Below are 15488 nucleotides of genomic sequence, written 5' to 3'. Positions count from 1 at the left end.
GGGCACTTTCTTAAGCACTAAGAATCCAACAGTAAACAAAAAAACAAAATAAGGTTCCTCCCCGGAGTCCTTAAATTCTACATCTAAAGAATCATCATTAAGAAGCTTGCCAATGACACATGGACATATATACACTACTAAATGTAAAATAGATAGTGGGAAGCAGCCGCATAGCACAGGGAGATGAGCTCAGTGCTTTGTGACCACCTAGAGGGGTGGGATAGGGAGGGTGGGAGGGAGCCTCAAGAGGGAGGGGATACGGGGTTATATGTATACATATAGCTGATTCACTGTGTGATACAGCAGAAACTAACACACCATTTTAAAGCAATTATACTTCTATAAAAATGTTAAAACATAAATAAAATAAAAGAAAGTTAAATAAGAATCTAAAAAAAAAAGAAGAAGCAGCTTGCCAATGACAAAATGGGAAAGGTGTATATGCATGTGAAGAGGTATGAAGGCTTGGTTCTTATGTGGAGTTTGGGAAGGATAGGGTCAAGAAAAGAGGAAGATTTTTTCTATTAAAACAAAACAAAACAAAAACCTCTCCATGCTAAATCTCAATAACTCTTGTATTTTTGCCCCATTTGGGGCAAGTACCTGGCCTGAGTGATCTCACCTCTTCAGAAACCTCTAAGCTACTGCTTTTTTTTTTTTTGACTGTATTCTGAAATGCGGACAAATAAATTTTGGTTTCCTATCTTATTTCTTCCTCAGAAGCTTTCTGAATAGTTCTCAGATTTCATTCTGAGAGAGAAAATGACAAAGGCCCTCCAATGTGCTAATAATTTTTGGTTCCTAATCTACCCCTCCCCCATCTTGCTATCTTTGACTAAGCAAAGGTTCATAAATTATTCTATTCATGTTGAGATCCTGACTACAGATGTATGCTCCCAATCAGTGTTGGTATGCTATCAATTCCATCGGAAATTGAACTGTTTCCAGACTAGAGTTGATAAAGATGAGATGAGAAATCAATGATTTAAAAGCACATGAAATTGCAAGACGATGAAATGGAAGTAGAAACAGATCCAGATTCTACTATCAAGTTGACTACTAGTACTACTGGCTGGTTATATCATGTTACATTTTGGACTTTAGTATGTTCAGTCATGGAATGACACAGCTGGATTAGAATATCTCTAGTGTCTAAATAGATCTTGCTGGTGTGGTTTAAGCAGTTTTACTGAGAGCAGAAAGTCCCTGAACTTTTCCAGGACCACAATTCTATAATTCTCACTTCTCCTGGGATGTTTTTATTCTAGGGCAAGAAGCCTAAGATGTGACATAAGTATTTTTTTAAGGACAGAAAGTGCTTATAAAGTACATTTAGGATTTTTTTTCTACAAGTCTCTGAACAAGGAAAACATGGCCTAAAATTTAGGTACAGGAATGTCTTGATTCTCAGAGAAAAGAAAGTGAATGTTCAGAGAGCTAGCTAAGATAATTGATAATCAACACTCTTGGATAGTTATTATTAATCTAATTTGAATGTAGGGAGGTTATGGTGGCTTTAAAAGTATATCTACATACTATTTGATATTCTTACCTTCAAGAACAGAATATGACAGAATTTATGGTTTGTACCCTCTGAAAATAGGTAGTAGAATGACCGAGTCTTCTCTTTCTTTCTGTCTCTGATCACTTGTTCAGAGGGAAACCAGGTACTATGTTGAAAGCTGCTCTATGGAGAGGCCTAAGTAATGAGGCACAGAGAATGCCTCTAGTCAGCAGCCAGTGAGGAACTAAGGCCCTCAGTACAACACCCTGCAAAGAACAGAAGCCTACCGAAAGTCACTTGATTGAGATTGGAAGTGTATTGTTCTTCAGTCAAGCCTTATGATGAGAATACAGCAGTAGCTGTAGTCTACTCTAGCCTAGCATGGCAACTAATGAGAGACCTTGAGTACAAATCACCTCTGTAAGTAATCTTGGATTCCTGGCACACAGAAAATGGGAAATAAAATTTTTTGTTACTCTGAGGTGCTGAGTTTGAAAGAAATTTGTTATACAGTAATAGGTAATTAATACAGAGATGCACCATAGCTCCTCTCAAAGATGCTTTCCCTTTCTTTGGAATCTCATTTGTTAAAAAGTAAAATATATACCTTTAAGACTGATCTCCAAAGTTCACTTCAACTTATTTTTCCAAGCTTGTCACCATACACTTCTATATATACCCTGAGCTGACAACTAAATAAAACTAGACTTTTTGCTGGAATTATGCTTTCAGGATGCCAAGTCTTTGTATGTGGATTTCCTAGGATGAAAAAAAAGTTCTTATCACCAAACTATCCAGAGTTCAAAGCACATCACATTTGCAGTATAACCTAGAGTTTAAATACATTGACTCTGAGTCAAATGGAACCAAGTTTGAGCTCTAGTTCTGCTCATTGAAAACTGTATGATCTTGGACAAGTAACATTCTTACATCTAAATGTGAATAATATTTACCTACCTCAAAGAATTGATGTACAGATTAATAAGGTAGCACTTGTAAAACACTTAGTGCTTGCCATGTGAGCATTTAATAACTGTTCCTTATCATTGTTATTGTCATTCTATTCTTTATTTTCCATGGAGATCTTCTTATGTTCACCTAATTCAGATAAAATCTCTTCCTTTTGAAATCTGATTGTACTTTTTGTTCTTCTCCAAAAGACTTGTATTTTTTTAGTTATAATTATTTCTACCTCCTAATAATTGCCTGTAAGGAGAGTATCTTATTTCTCTACTCTTTGAAGTGCCTTATACATATAAGTGACTGCAATAAGTAACTCTATGTGTGTTTGCTGAATTAAGTTGGACCTTGAATTTTTAAATAATTTTTTTAAATGACATTGGCTCCTAAATTTTTTCAAATCTCTCTTGAAACAGACCACTCCAGGTGGGTGGGTATTTCCCATATTCTCAATATCTCTATTAAAATATCTCTCTGTAACTACCAAAAGAAATGAATACCTGGGTTGAGCTTAGACTCTTGTACCACCTAGCTAATGACAGGTCAAGTCACTCAACTTCTGGAATTTAGTTTATTCAACTTTTAATTTAAATGAATATGTTTAAATTTTCTTTCAGTTCTGACTTCTGAAAGTCATACTTTCCTTATATATACTCCATCTTTTTCTGAGGCTTAATCTGCAGGTGGATAAAGAGATTAGATTTTTGGTACTCCAGTCTTTTTGTCCCTTTCTGTTCTGTATTATAAGAAATTATTTCTTTATTGGTGAAATAAACAACTTTTTTAAATGCTCCATTTGGTCTTCTTCCCTTGATTTCACAACATGAGCAGTCTGACATGTGAATTTAATGACACAGATAAAATCCCAGTGTATTCACACAAAAACTGCTTGTATGTGTGTTCTATTTCCTGAGAAGACTGAAAGCTTATGTGCTGGTACAAGAAACAAAGGGAACAATGACTATTTGAAAGGTAGTAAAAGTTTATTTTATGTCCTAATCTCATGTATGCCACTAGCTGTGACTACCCTAAAATCTTTATATATATATATATATATATATATATATATATATATAATTTTTTTTCAGATAATAAAAGGCAAAGAAAAAATGTTTTTGTTCCTAGCAAATTGTGTTGTTTATTAGCCACATAGGTATATTGATAGAATATATTAAAATCATAATTTTTTTGAGAGCTGAGAGAGAGCTTCGGGATTATTTTATATAGTGATTCCTAATCTAGGGTTCCTGTAGAGCTATTTTCAAAGCTTAATATGAATTATATATTGACTTATAATATAAATATACAAAGAAATTTGCAGAAAATTCAGAGAAGAAGAGTAGGAATAATAACGTGTTTGGGCTGGCATTTTATCTTTGTCCTGTCCTTTTATAAATAGGGAAATTAAACTAAAATGTTTTAATTATTTTGTCAGGGTGAATCAGAATGTTGTTGTCAGGACTCATAAGCCACTTGCTGACTCCCATTCAGAATTTTTTCCACCCAACCTTTCGACAAAAAACCGTCCTGAATCTGAACAATTCTTTGTGGTCCCGCTAGTCAGAGACTTATGCCCCCAACTGTGGGTTCAGGAGTACCAGGTAAAAGCCTTTATTAAATACTTTGGTTGCATACTTCACCCAAATCTAATAACAGTCCATGAAGTTTCAGGAAGTAAGGCATATAATTTAAGTAACTTCACTGAGATCATTTAGCTTCTGAGTGTCTAGTCCAGGAATACTGCTCATGCCTTCTGATTTTAAAGCTGATGTATTCTGTTCAAAGTGCAAACAACTTGGGTAAGCAAAAATCATTTTTTCTTTATATAAACAGGGTAAAAATTGTCAAAATTATAAAATGGATAGAAAAATATTGATAGATAAATTTGAATATATACATGTAAATTAAAATATTTGTTTAGCTGTGTATGAGTTTTTAAAATTATCCTGCTTTAACCAACTTTTTTACATAACTTACCAACTATCACAGGAGATGTGATGCACTCTATTATAAATAAAAAGAACTGTTGAAAGCTTGTCCATTTATCTTAGAATGAACTTAAAGAGTTGTAGTCAAAATGTTGTTCTGTTACACTATGTTGTGCCATAGTATTAACATGCTCATTCTCTTAGAATTTTTCCTTCTCTGTTACTTAAATTACCACCAAATCATAAAAACAAAGATTCTAGTTAATCTCTAGAGAAGAGTAGACATTTTTGTGTCTAGCAGTCTATAGACCAAATTTAGGGTGTTGATGAACTCCATGAAACTGTAAATGTATAAGTCTCTGTAACTGTAGGTAAAGCTGTAGATGTAGTTGTATGGGTACATATGTAAGTTTACATATTAAGTGTGAGTTCATACACATGGACAAGTAGGAAATTTTTTGTGTACATTTTTCTTGAGACTCCATAGTTTCACCAGGCTCAAAAATAATACAGAACACAAAAAAGATTTAAGAAAAACTCTTGCTTTGTAAAAAATTTAACATCTTCATTCCACAATGACTACATAAAAACACAGGCAGATCCTGACTTACTTACTTCTTAGGATTTCTAATTATTCTCCCTGATCATTTTGTACATCTAACATATACTGAGGTATATGTAGGTACATATTTATTAGATCCAGAGCTTTGTGTAAAAAATGAATATTTTTCTTGCAAGTCTGCACTTCTCTTTTTTACTTCCTGTCCTGCTCTTGATCTCTCTAAACACTTTATTACCATTTCTCACTTTGCTTCCCCCGCCCACCAAACCTGATTATTAGGAATTATTATTCATAAGAATTAGAATCTCCAAACCAGCCTTTTCAAAATCTCTATCCTGATTGCACCTTTCTTTTATAGTAATAATCTCTTCTCTGCATTCCTGTCCATTTCTTCTTCACCTGAAGTTGGCATCTTATTTCAACATTCACATAATATTCCTAACAATTTACATGAATTTAAGGAACACAATGCCAAATTCTCCCTAGTGAAAGATGTTTATTAATTTTTAACCCCATTTGATCCTCACAATAGAGCGGTTGGTAGGGTTTACTATTCCTATTTCTAAAATGGAGAAATTAAAACCCAGAAGAATATAAAATGTTTTCATAATCACAAATTCAGTTACCAATATACCTGAGACTATATCTTGCATCTCTTAACTAGTAATCTAAGGCTAACTGCAGACTTTTTCTTTTTTCATGTGCTTATTAACCATTCATAAATCTTCTTTATTTTTTTAATTATTGAATTTTATTTATTTTTTTTATACAGCAGGTTCTTATTAGTCATCAATTTTATACACATTAGTGTATACATGTCAATCCCAATTGCCCAACTTATCACACCCCCGCCCCGACCTCCCCATGGCTTTCCCCCCTTGGTGCCCATATATTTGTTCTGTACATCTGTGTCTCAATTTCTGCCCTGCAAACCAGTTCATCTGTACCATTTTTCTACGTTCCACATATATGTGTTTATATGTGATATTTCTTTTTCTCATTCTGACTTACTTCACTCTGTATGACAGTCTCTAGATCCATCCACGTCTCAACAAATGACCCAATTTCGTTCCTTTTTATGGCTGAGTAATATTCCATTGTATATATGTACCATATCTTCTTTATCCATTCATCTGTCAATGGGCATTTAGGTTGCTTCCATGACCTGGCTATTGTAAATAGTGCTGCAATGAACATTGGGGTGCATGTGTCTTTTTGAATGATGGTTTTCTCTGGGTATATGCCTAGTAGTGGGATTGCTGGATCATATGATAATTCTATTTTTAGTTTTTTAAGGAACCTCCATACTGTTCTCCATAGTGGCTGTATCAATTTACATTCCCACCAATAGTGCAAGAAGGTTCGCTTTCCTCCATACCATCTCCAGCATTTGTTGTTTGTAGATTTTCTGATGATGCCCATTCTAACTGGTGTGAGGTGATACCTCATTGTAGTTTTGATTTGCATTTCTCTAATAATTAGTGTTGCTGAGCAGCTTTTCATGTGCTTCTTGGCCATCTGTATGTCTTCCTTGGAAAAAATGTCTATTTAGGTCTTTGGTCCATTTTTGGATTGGATTTTTTGTTTTCTTAATATTGAGCTGTATGAGCTGTTTGTATATTTTGGAGATTAATCCTTTGTCCATTGATTCGTTTGTGACAGTATCATACACTTTTGATGACTGTAGCTTTGTAGTACAGTCTGAAGTTACGGAGCATGATACCTACAAATCTGTTCTTCTATATCATTCTGTGAAAAATGCCATTGGTATTTTGATGGGGATTGCATTGAATCTGTAGATTGCTTTCAGTATTATGGTCATTTTAACAATGATAATTCTTCAAATCATGAACACAGTATATCTTTCCGTCTGTTTGTTTCATCTTCAATTTATTTCATCAGTGTCTTATAGTTTTCTGAATACAGGTCTTTTACCTCCTTAGGTAAGTTTACTCCTAGGTATTTTATCCTTTTTGATGTCATTGCAACTGGATTGTTTCTTTAATTTTTCCTTCTGATAGTTTAGTGTTAGTGTATAGAAACAGATTTCTGCATGTTATTTTTGTGTCATGGAACTTTACTGAATTCATTGATGATTTCTAGCAGTTTTTGTCGCATCTTTAGGATTTTCTATATATAGTATCATGTTGTGTGAAAACAATGACAGTTTTACTTCTTTTTTTCCAATTTGGATCCCTTTTCCTTCTTTGATTGCTGTGGCTAGGACTGCTAATAGTACTTTGAATAAAAGTAGAAAGTGTGGGAATCCTTGTTTTGTTCCTGATCTAAGAGGAAATGCTTTCAAGTTTTCATTTTGGAGTATGATGTTAGCTGTGGGTTTGTCACATACAGCCTTTATTATGGTGAGGTATGTTCCCTCTATACCAACTTTCTGGAGAGTTTTTATCATGAATGGATGTTGAATTTTATCAAAAGCTTTTCCTGCATCTATTGAGGTTATCATGTGTTTTTATTCTTAAATCTGGTAATGTGATGTATCACACTGATTGATTTGTGGATATTGAAAAATCCTTGCATTCCTGGAGTAAATCCCACTTGATCATAGTGTATGATCTTTTTTTTTTTTTAAGTATATTTGATTTACAATGTTGTATTAGTTTCTGGTGTACAGCAAAGTGATTCAGATTCTTTTACATTATATTTTGCTACAAAATATTGAATATAGTTTCCTGCACTATGCAGTAGGATTTTGTTGTTTATCTCTCTTGTATATAGTAGTTTGTATCTGATAATGCCAAACTTCTAATTTATCCCTCCTGCCCTCGCTTCCAGTTTGGTTACCATAAGTTTGTTTTCTATGTCTTTGAGTCTGATCCTTTTAATTTTTGTTGAATTTGGCTTGCCAATATTTTGTTGAGGATTTTTGCATCTATGTTCATCAGTGATATTGACCTGTAATTTTTTTTTAATGTGATGTCTTTGTCTGGTTTTGGTATCAGGGTGATGTTAGTCTCAGAATAAATTTGGAAGCATTCCTTTTTCTATAATTTTTGGGGATAGTTTGAAGAAAGATAGGTGTTAACACTTCTCTAAATGTCTGGCAGAATTCAGGCATCTGGTCCTGTACTTTGGTTTGTTGGAAGTTTTACAATTACTGATTCAGTTTCATTACTGGTAATTGGTTTGTTCATGCTTTCTATTTCTTTCTGGTTCAGTTTTGGGAGATTGTACGTTTCTTAGAATTTGTCAATTTTATTATCATACACTTGTTTGCAATAATCTCTTATGGTCCTTTGCATTTCTCTAGTTTCAGTTGTAAATTCTCCTTTTTTATTTCTGATTTTATTGATTTGGGCCCTCTCTCTCATGCTCTCTTTTCTTGATGAGGTTTGTCTTCCTGGCACAGGACCCCCAGGCTGGGGTGCCCAATATAGGACTCAGTGCCTTCAGTCCATGGGGAGAACCTCTGCCATTGTAATTATTCTCCTGTTTGTGGGTCACCCACCTGAGTTATTTGTCTTGACTATACCATGACTTTAACCCTCCTAGCTGTCCTGGTGTGGTTCCTTCTTTATATCTTTAGTTGTAGAAGATCTTTTCTGGTAGGTTCTTGTCTTTTTCTTCAATAGGTGTTCTGTAAATTGCTGTAATTTTGGTGTTTCCATGAGGGGTTGTGAGCTCAGAGTTTTTCTACTCCATCATCCTACCTCTTCCCTCCAAAATTAACATTTTAAAGACCAAATAATTGTTACCTCATCTAACTGTTTAACTGCATTTAATAGCCTCCCATTTTTCTCAAAATAAAGACATAACTCTCACCTAAATAGATCTGCATGTTTCTTTTTTCCAAGTCACCCTTCATGTGTCATCATTTCACAGACCTCTTTTTTTTCCTCCCAATCATGCTGGTCACCTCTACTCATGATGCATCCACTTGCCAGAGGGCTGATGCCCATGCTGTTATTGCTGATTGAAATACATTAACATCATCCCTATCCTCTTGGCCTAAATAATGTTCCTCCTTCATATTGCAACCCAATCTTCATGTCTTCAGGGAAGCTCCTGAGCTCCTCAACTAGTTCAAATGCTCCTATTATGGACAATATTTACACACCACAATTCTCCATTATAGCATTGATTATGGTCCCAATTTAAACATTATAAATCTAAATATGTTATCACTATCTTTCTTCCTGATTAGACTGTAAGCTCCAAAACAGCAAGGACAATAGTTATTTTGGTACAATATTATCCCCTTGATTTAATGCAGTATTTGACACAGAGTAAGTTCTCAGAAATTATGTTCTTTGTGTATGAATTGTTTGTTTTTGTGTGTGTGATTACTGAGGAGTTAATAAAAATGCTAATCAGGGTGTGTTGCACACAATAGGAGCTCAAAAATATTAAGTGAAAACAAACCACCCGATTAAAAGATGGGCAGAGGACCTGAATAAGCATTTTCCAGAGAAGACATACAGATATCCAATAGATGAAAAGATTCTCAACATCACTAATCCTCAGGGAAATACAAATCAAAACCACAGTGAGATATCACCTCATACCTGTCAGAATGGCTGTCATCAAAAAGACCACTCATAACAAACGTTGGCAAGGATATAGAGAAAAGGGAACTGTAATGCCCTGTTGGTGGGAATGTAATTGATTCAGCTACTATGGAAAAACTATATGGAGGTTCCAAAAAATATTAATAATAGAACTAACATATGATGAATCAATTGTACTCCTGGGTATTTTATCTGAAGAAAATGTTCAATGCTCAATGTTCATAGCAGCATTATTTACAATAGCCAAAATATTAAAACAAGCAACCTAAGTGTCCATCAACAGATGAATGGATAAAGAATATGTGAGATATATATTATGTATTTTATATTATATGTAACTATATAATATAATTATGTGTACAATTCAACCATTAAGAAGAATGATATTTTGCCATTTGTAATAACTGGATTGACCTGAAGGATAGAGGGTATTATGCTTAGTGAAATGTCAAACAGAGAAAGACAAATTCTGTATGTTTGCACTTATATGTGAAATCTAAAGAATAAAACAAAACAGAAACAGATTCACAGATACAGAGAAAAGGTTGGTGGTTGCCAGCGGGTAGAGGGTGAGAGAAGGGGCAAAATGGGTGAGGGGGATTAAGAGGTACAAACTAACAGGTATAAAATAGATAAGTTACAAGAATGTAATGTACAGTACAGGGCATATAACAAATGTTTTACAATAACTTTATATGGAATATAATCTATAAAAATATCAAATCACTATGTCATACACTTGAAACTAATATAATATTGTAATTAAGTATATTTCAATAAAAAATTAAGTGAATAAATATATGAATAATTCAATGCTGAATTATCTGTTAGTGAATTGAGTTCTTGTGAATTCATGAGTCATCTGTTATTTCAGCCCAACATTTTTTTTAGCATATCCTCTGAAAGTCACAAATTCTGTGATTCAGACTCAGTATGAACAGAAAACTCTTGAGTTATAGTTGTTTTAAGCTTCCCAAACATCATCAGGATAGTGGCATGCTGGTAGTACTTTTATTTTTCTTCACCTTTTCAACACATAAATTCAGATTCTAATTGCTGCAAGTCCAGCACTTCTCACCAGCAATAAATTTAAAACCTTTGGCCGACTTCCCTTAATTGATGTCTCACTCCCTTGTCTAATTAACTTCCCTGGAGGGAGTCACCTCCAATAGCAATGTTTTCAGGGTCCTATTTCCCTAACCTATAAAGGGAGGTAAACCATCCTCATATTTTATGTATTTTAAAGAGATACTATGGATCTATTCCAGAAACCATATTTTTATTTTATTTATTAGCTGGTTTTAATTAAACCTCTAGAGAAAGCTGAATGAAGCCCTGATTGCAACAGAGTCAGAAGATTAAATTATTTTATTATCTTTGTCACATGTGAGGTATATCAGAAAACAAAATTTTTCTTCTTTTGAGATAATTTTTACTAAAACTGGGAGATATAGTAAAAACTACATATCTATTTTTTTCAGATTCTTTTCCCTTATATGTTATTATAAGATATTAAGTATACTTCCCAGTAGGACCTTGTTGTTTATCTATTTTATATACAGTAGTTTGTATCTGTTAATCCCCCACTTCTAATTTATCCCTACCTCCCTTCCCCTCTGGTAACCATACATTTATTTTCTATGTCTTTGCGTCTATTTCTGCCTTATATAAGTTTATTTGTGTCATATTTTAGATTCCACATATAAGTGATATTTGTCTCTCTCTGACTTACTTCAAATAGTATGATAATCTCTATGTCCATCCATGTTGCTGCAAATGGCATTATTTCATTCTTTTTTTATAGTTGAGTAGTATTATAGTATGTATATATATCATATATTCTTTATCCATTCATCTGTTGATGGACAATTAGGTTACTTCCATGTCTTAGCTATTGGAAGTAGTGCTGCTATGAACACTGGGGTGCATGCATCATTTCAAATTATGGTTTGCTCTACATATAGGCCTGGGAGTGGGATTGCAGGATGATATGTTAACTCTAATTTTTGGTTTTTTAAGGAACGTCCATACTTCTTTCCATAGTGGCTGCACCAATTAACATTCACATCAACAGAGTAGAAGGATTCCCTTTTCTCCAAACCCTCTCAAGTATTTATTATTTATAGACTTTTTGATGATGGCCATTCTGACCAGTGTAAGGTGATATCTCATTGTAGTTTTGCTTTGCATTTCTTTAATAATTAGTGATGTTGAGCATCTTTTCATGTGCGTGTTGGCCATCTGTATGTCTTCTTTGGAGAAATGTGATCGTCTGCCTATTTTTTGATTGGGTGTTTGCTTTGTTGATATTGAGCTGTTTATGTATTGTGGAAATTAATCCCTTGTGGATGACATTGTATGCAAATATTTTCTTCCATTATGTGGATTGTCTTTTTGTTTTGTTTATAGTTAAGCTTTTAAGTTTCATTAGGTCCCATTTGTTTATTTTTGTTTTTATTTCCATTATTCTAAGATATGGATCCAAAAAAATATTGGTGAGATTTATGTCAAAGAGTGTTCTGCCTCTGTTTTCATCCAGGAGTTTTATAGTATCCAGTCTTACATTTAGGTTTTTAATACATTTGGGGTTTATTTTTTTATATGATGTTAGAGAATGTTCTAATTTCATTTTTTTACATGTATCTGTACAGTCTTCCCTGTACTATTTATTGTAGAGACAGTCTTTATCTCCATAGTATACTCTGACCTCCTTTGTCATAGATTAATTGACCATATTGACCATAGGTGAGTTGGTTTATTTCAGGGCTTTCTATTCTGTTCCAATCATTTATATGTCCCTGTTTATTCCAGTACCATACAGTTTTGATGACTGTAGCTTTGTGATATACTCTGAAGTCAGGGAGCCTGATTCCTCCAGATGCATTCTTTTCTCTCAAGATTGCTTTGGCTATTCAAAGTCTCTTGTAGTTCCATACAAATTTTCAAATCTTTTCTTTTAGTTCTGTTTAAAATGCCATTGGTAATTTGATAGGAATTGCATTGAATCTGTAGATTGCATTGGGTAGTGTAGTTATTTTAAAAATATTGATCCTTCCAATCCAAGAACACTGTGTATCTTTCCATCTGTTTGTGTCATCTTCAATTTCTTTCAACAATGTCTTATAGTTTTTGGAGTACAGGTCTCTGGTCTCCTTAGGTAGGTTTATTTCTAGGTATTTTATTTTATTTTTGATAGAAAATGGGACATTTTCCTTAATTTTTCTCTCTTATCTTTAGCTTTTAGTGTATAGAAATGCAACAGATTTCTATATTAATTTTATATCCTGCAACTTTGCCAAATTCATTGATGATCTCTAGTAGCTTTCTTGTAGCATTGTTAAGATTTTCTATGTATGTTGCCATGTCATCTGCCAACAGTGACAGTTTTACTTCTTTTCCAACTTAGATTCCTTTTATTTCTTTTCTTTCTCTGATTGCTGTGGCTAGGACTTCCAATACTGTGTTGAATAAAAGTGGCCAGACTGGGCATCCTTGTCTTCTTCCTGATCTTACAGGTGATGTTTTCAGCTTTTACCACTGAGTATGATGTTAGCTGTGGGTTTGTCATATATAGCCTTTATTATGTTGAGGTATGTTCCCTCTATGCCTACTTTCTGGACAGTTTCTATCATAAATAGGTGTTGAATTTTGTCAAAACACTTTTGTTTATCTATTGAAATCATCATATTGTTTTTATTCTTCAATTTGTTAATGTGCTGTATCACACCAATTGATTTGTGGATATTGAAAATTTCTTGCATCTGTGGCATAAATTCCACTTGATCATGGTGTATGATCCCTTTAATGTGTTTTTGGAGCTGGTTTGCCAGTATTTTGTTGAGGATTTTTGCATCTATATTCATCAGTGATATTAGCCTGTAGTTTTCTTTTTCTGTGACATCTTTGTCTGGTTTGTTATCAGGGTGATGGTGTCCTCATAGAATGAGTTCAGAAGTGTTCCTTTCTCTGAAATATTTTAGAATAGTTTTAGATGGATAGATGTTAACTCTTCTCTAAATATTTGGTAGAATTCACTTGTGAAGTCATCTGTCTTGGACTTTTGTTTTTGGGAGTTTTATATTACTGTTTTTGATTCAATTCAGTACTGATAATTGGTGTGCTCATATTTTCTATTTCTTCCTGGTTCAGTTTGGGAGATTGTACCTTTCTAAGAATTTGTTCATTTACTCTAGGTTGTCCATTCTATTGGTGTATAATTGCTAATAATAGTCTCTTACAATATTTTTATTTCTGTGGTGTCAGTTGTAACTTCTTTTACAGTTTTGATTTTATTGATTTGGACCCTCTCTTGGTGAATCTGGCTAAAGGTTTATCAATTTTTTGTGTTACTGTCAATTTCTCCTTTTATGTTTGTTAATATTTGTCTTATACACTGAAGTGCTTCTGTGTTGAGTGCATGTAAATTTACAATTATTATATCTTCTTCTTGAATTGATCCCTTGATGATTATGAAGTGTCATTCTTTGTCTCATAAAAGTCTTTATTTAAAAGTTTATTTTATTTGATATAAATGCTGCTACTCCATCTTTCTTTTTATCTCCATTTGCATAGAATACCATTTTTCCATCCCCTCACTTTCAGTCTGTATTTGTCTTTAGATCTGAAGTGTGTCTCTTGTAGACAGCATATATACTGGTCTTGTTTATGTACCCATTCAGGAAGTCTTTGTCTTTTAGTTGGAGCATTTAATTTGTTTACATTTAAAGTAATTATCTATACGTGTATTCTTATTTACACTTTGTTAATTGTTTTGGATTTGTTTTTGTCAGTTTTTTTTCTGTTTCTCCTTTTTTTTCTCTTCTCTTGTGGTTTGATGACTATCTTTATGTCTTTATATCTATTATAGATTTTTGTTTTTCAGTTACTGTGAGGCTTTGGTATAGCAGTCTATATATATATATATATATATATATATATATATACACACACACACATGAATGCTTTAGTTTTCTGATCTCTTAATTTCAAAAGCATTTTAAATCTCCTGCACTTGTCCTCCCCTCCTTTCATGATTCCTGGTTTTGATATCATATTTTACATGTAATTATTTTGCATACCCCTTAAGTGCTTATTGTGTATACAGATAATTTTACTACTTTTGTCTTTTAACTTCCCTACTAGTTTGTGTGTGGATGATTTCTTACCTTTACTATAGGTTTGCCTTTACCATTGAGATTTTCCATTTTGTAATTTTCTTATTTCTAGATGTGGCCTTTTCTTTTCTACCTAAATAAGTTCCTTTAGCATTTGTTGTAAGGCTGGTTTGGTGGTGCTGAATTCTTTCAGCTTTTGCTTGTCTACAAAGCTTTCAATTTCTCCATGCAATATGGATGAGAGTCTTGCTGGATATTCTTGGTTGTAGGTTTTTCCCTTTCATGACTTTAAATACATTGTGCACTCCCTTCTGGCCTAAAAATGTGGAATGCTTCACAAATTCACATGTCATTCTTGTGCAAGGCCCATGCTTATCTTCTCTGTATTGTTCCAATTTTACTATATGTGCTGTTGAAGTGAGCACTGATGTGATTTATTTTTTATAATATTTAATTTTTCACACCAATAGTTTGAAGAGTGACAGTTATACTGATATATTTATGTGTGTACATGTGTGTGTGTGTTAGAGACAGAGCTGGACTGAAGCAAAAAGGTGAATGAAGTAGATAATAGTCTGTTGGTGTGAGTTTTGTGTTGCATTCTTACCTCCTACCCTGCTTTTGTGACCAGCATCCCTTTACTCCCCTTAATAATCATTTTACCTTGGGAACTCTGATTCCTTTGTTAAATCCTGTATGTCCAGAGTTCCCAGTAGGCTACTTAGACCTGAAAATGATGAATGGTCTAGGTACTCTTTTTTTTTACTGATAAAAATTCACATATTCTTTGTCCTTTCCACCACAGTCCCTTCTGCTCTGCTTTTACAACTGGCAACAAGATTATATGACAAATATATTTATGCTCTTGACATTTTAATGGAAGACTAAATTTTG

At 33.5% G+C, this 15488-nt stretch overlaps 1 non-coding gene across 1 annotated transcript; it reads right to left on the bottom strand.

Annotated features, from left to right (window-relative positions):
* Positions 1-14912: 14912 nt before the first annotated feature.
* LOC132504581 (U6 spliceosomal RNA) lies at positions 14913-15019 on the bottom strand. The gene has a single exon (XR_009534968.1). It is a non-coding gene; the product is annotated as a U6 spliceosomal RNA (small nuclear RNA).
* Between the last annotated feature and the right edge of the window lie 469 nt (positions 15020-15488).

This window comes from Lagenorhynchus albirostris, chromosome 14 (genome assembly GCF_949774975.1).
Source record: "Lagenorhynchus albirostris chromosome 14, mLagAlb1.1, whole genome shotgun sequence".
Lineage (NCBI taxonomy): Eukaryota > Metazoa > Chordata > Mammalia > Artiodactyla > Delphinidae > Lagenorhynchus > Lagenorhynchus albirostris.
Note: the sequence above shows the minus strand (reverse complement) of the source record. Positions and strands in the feature narration are given on the sequence as shown.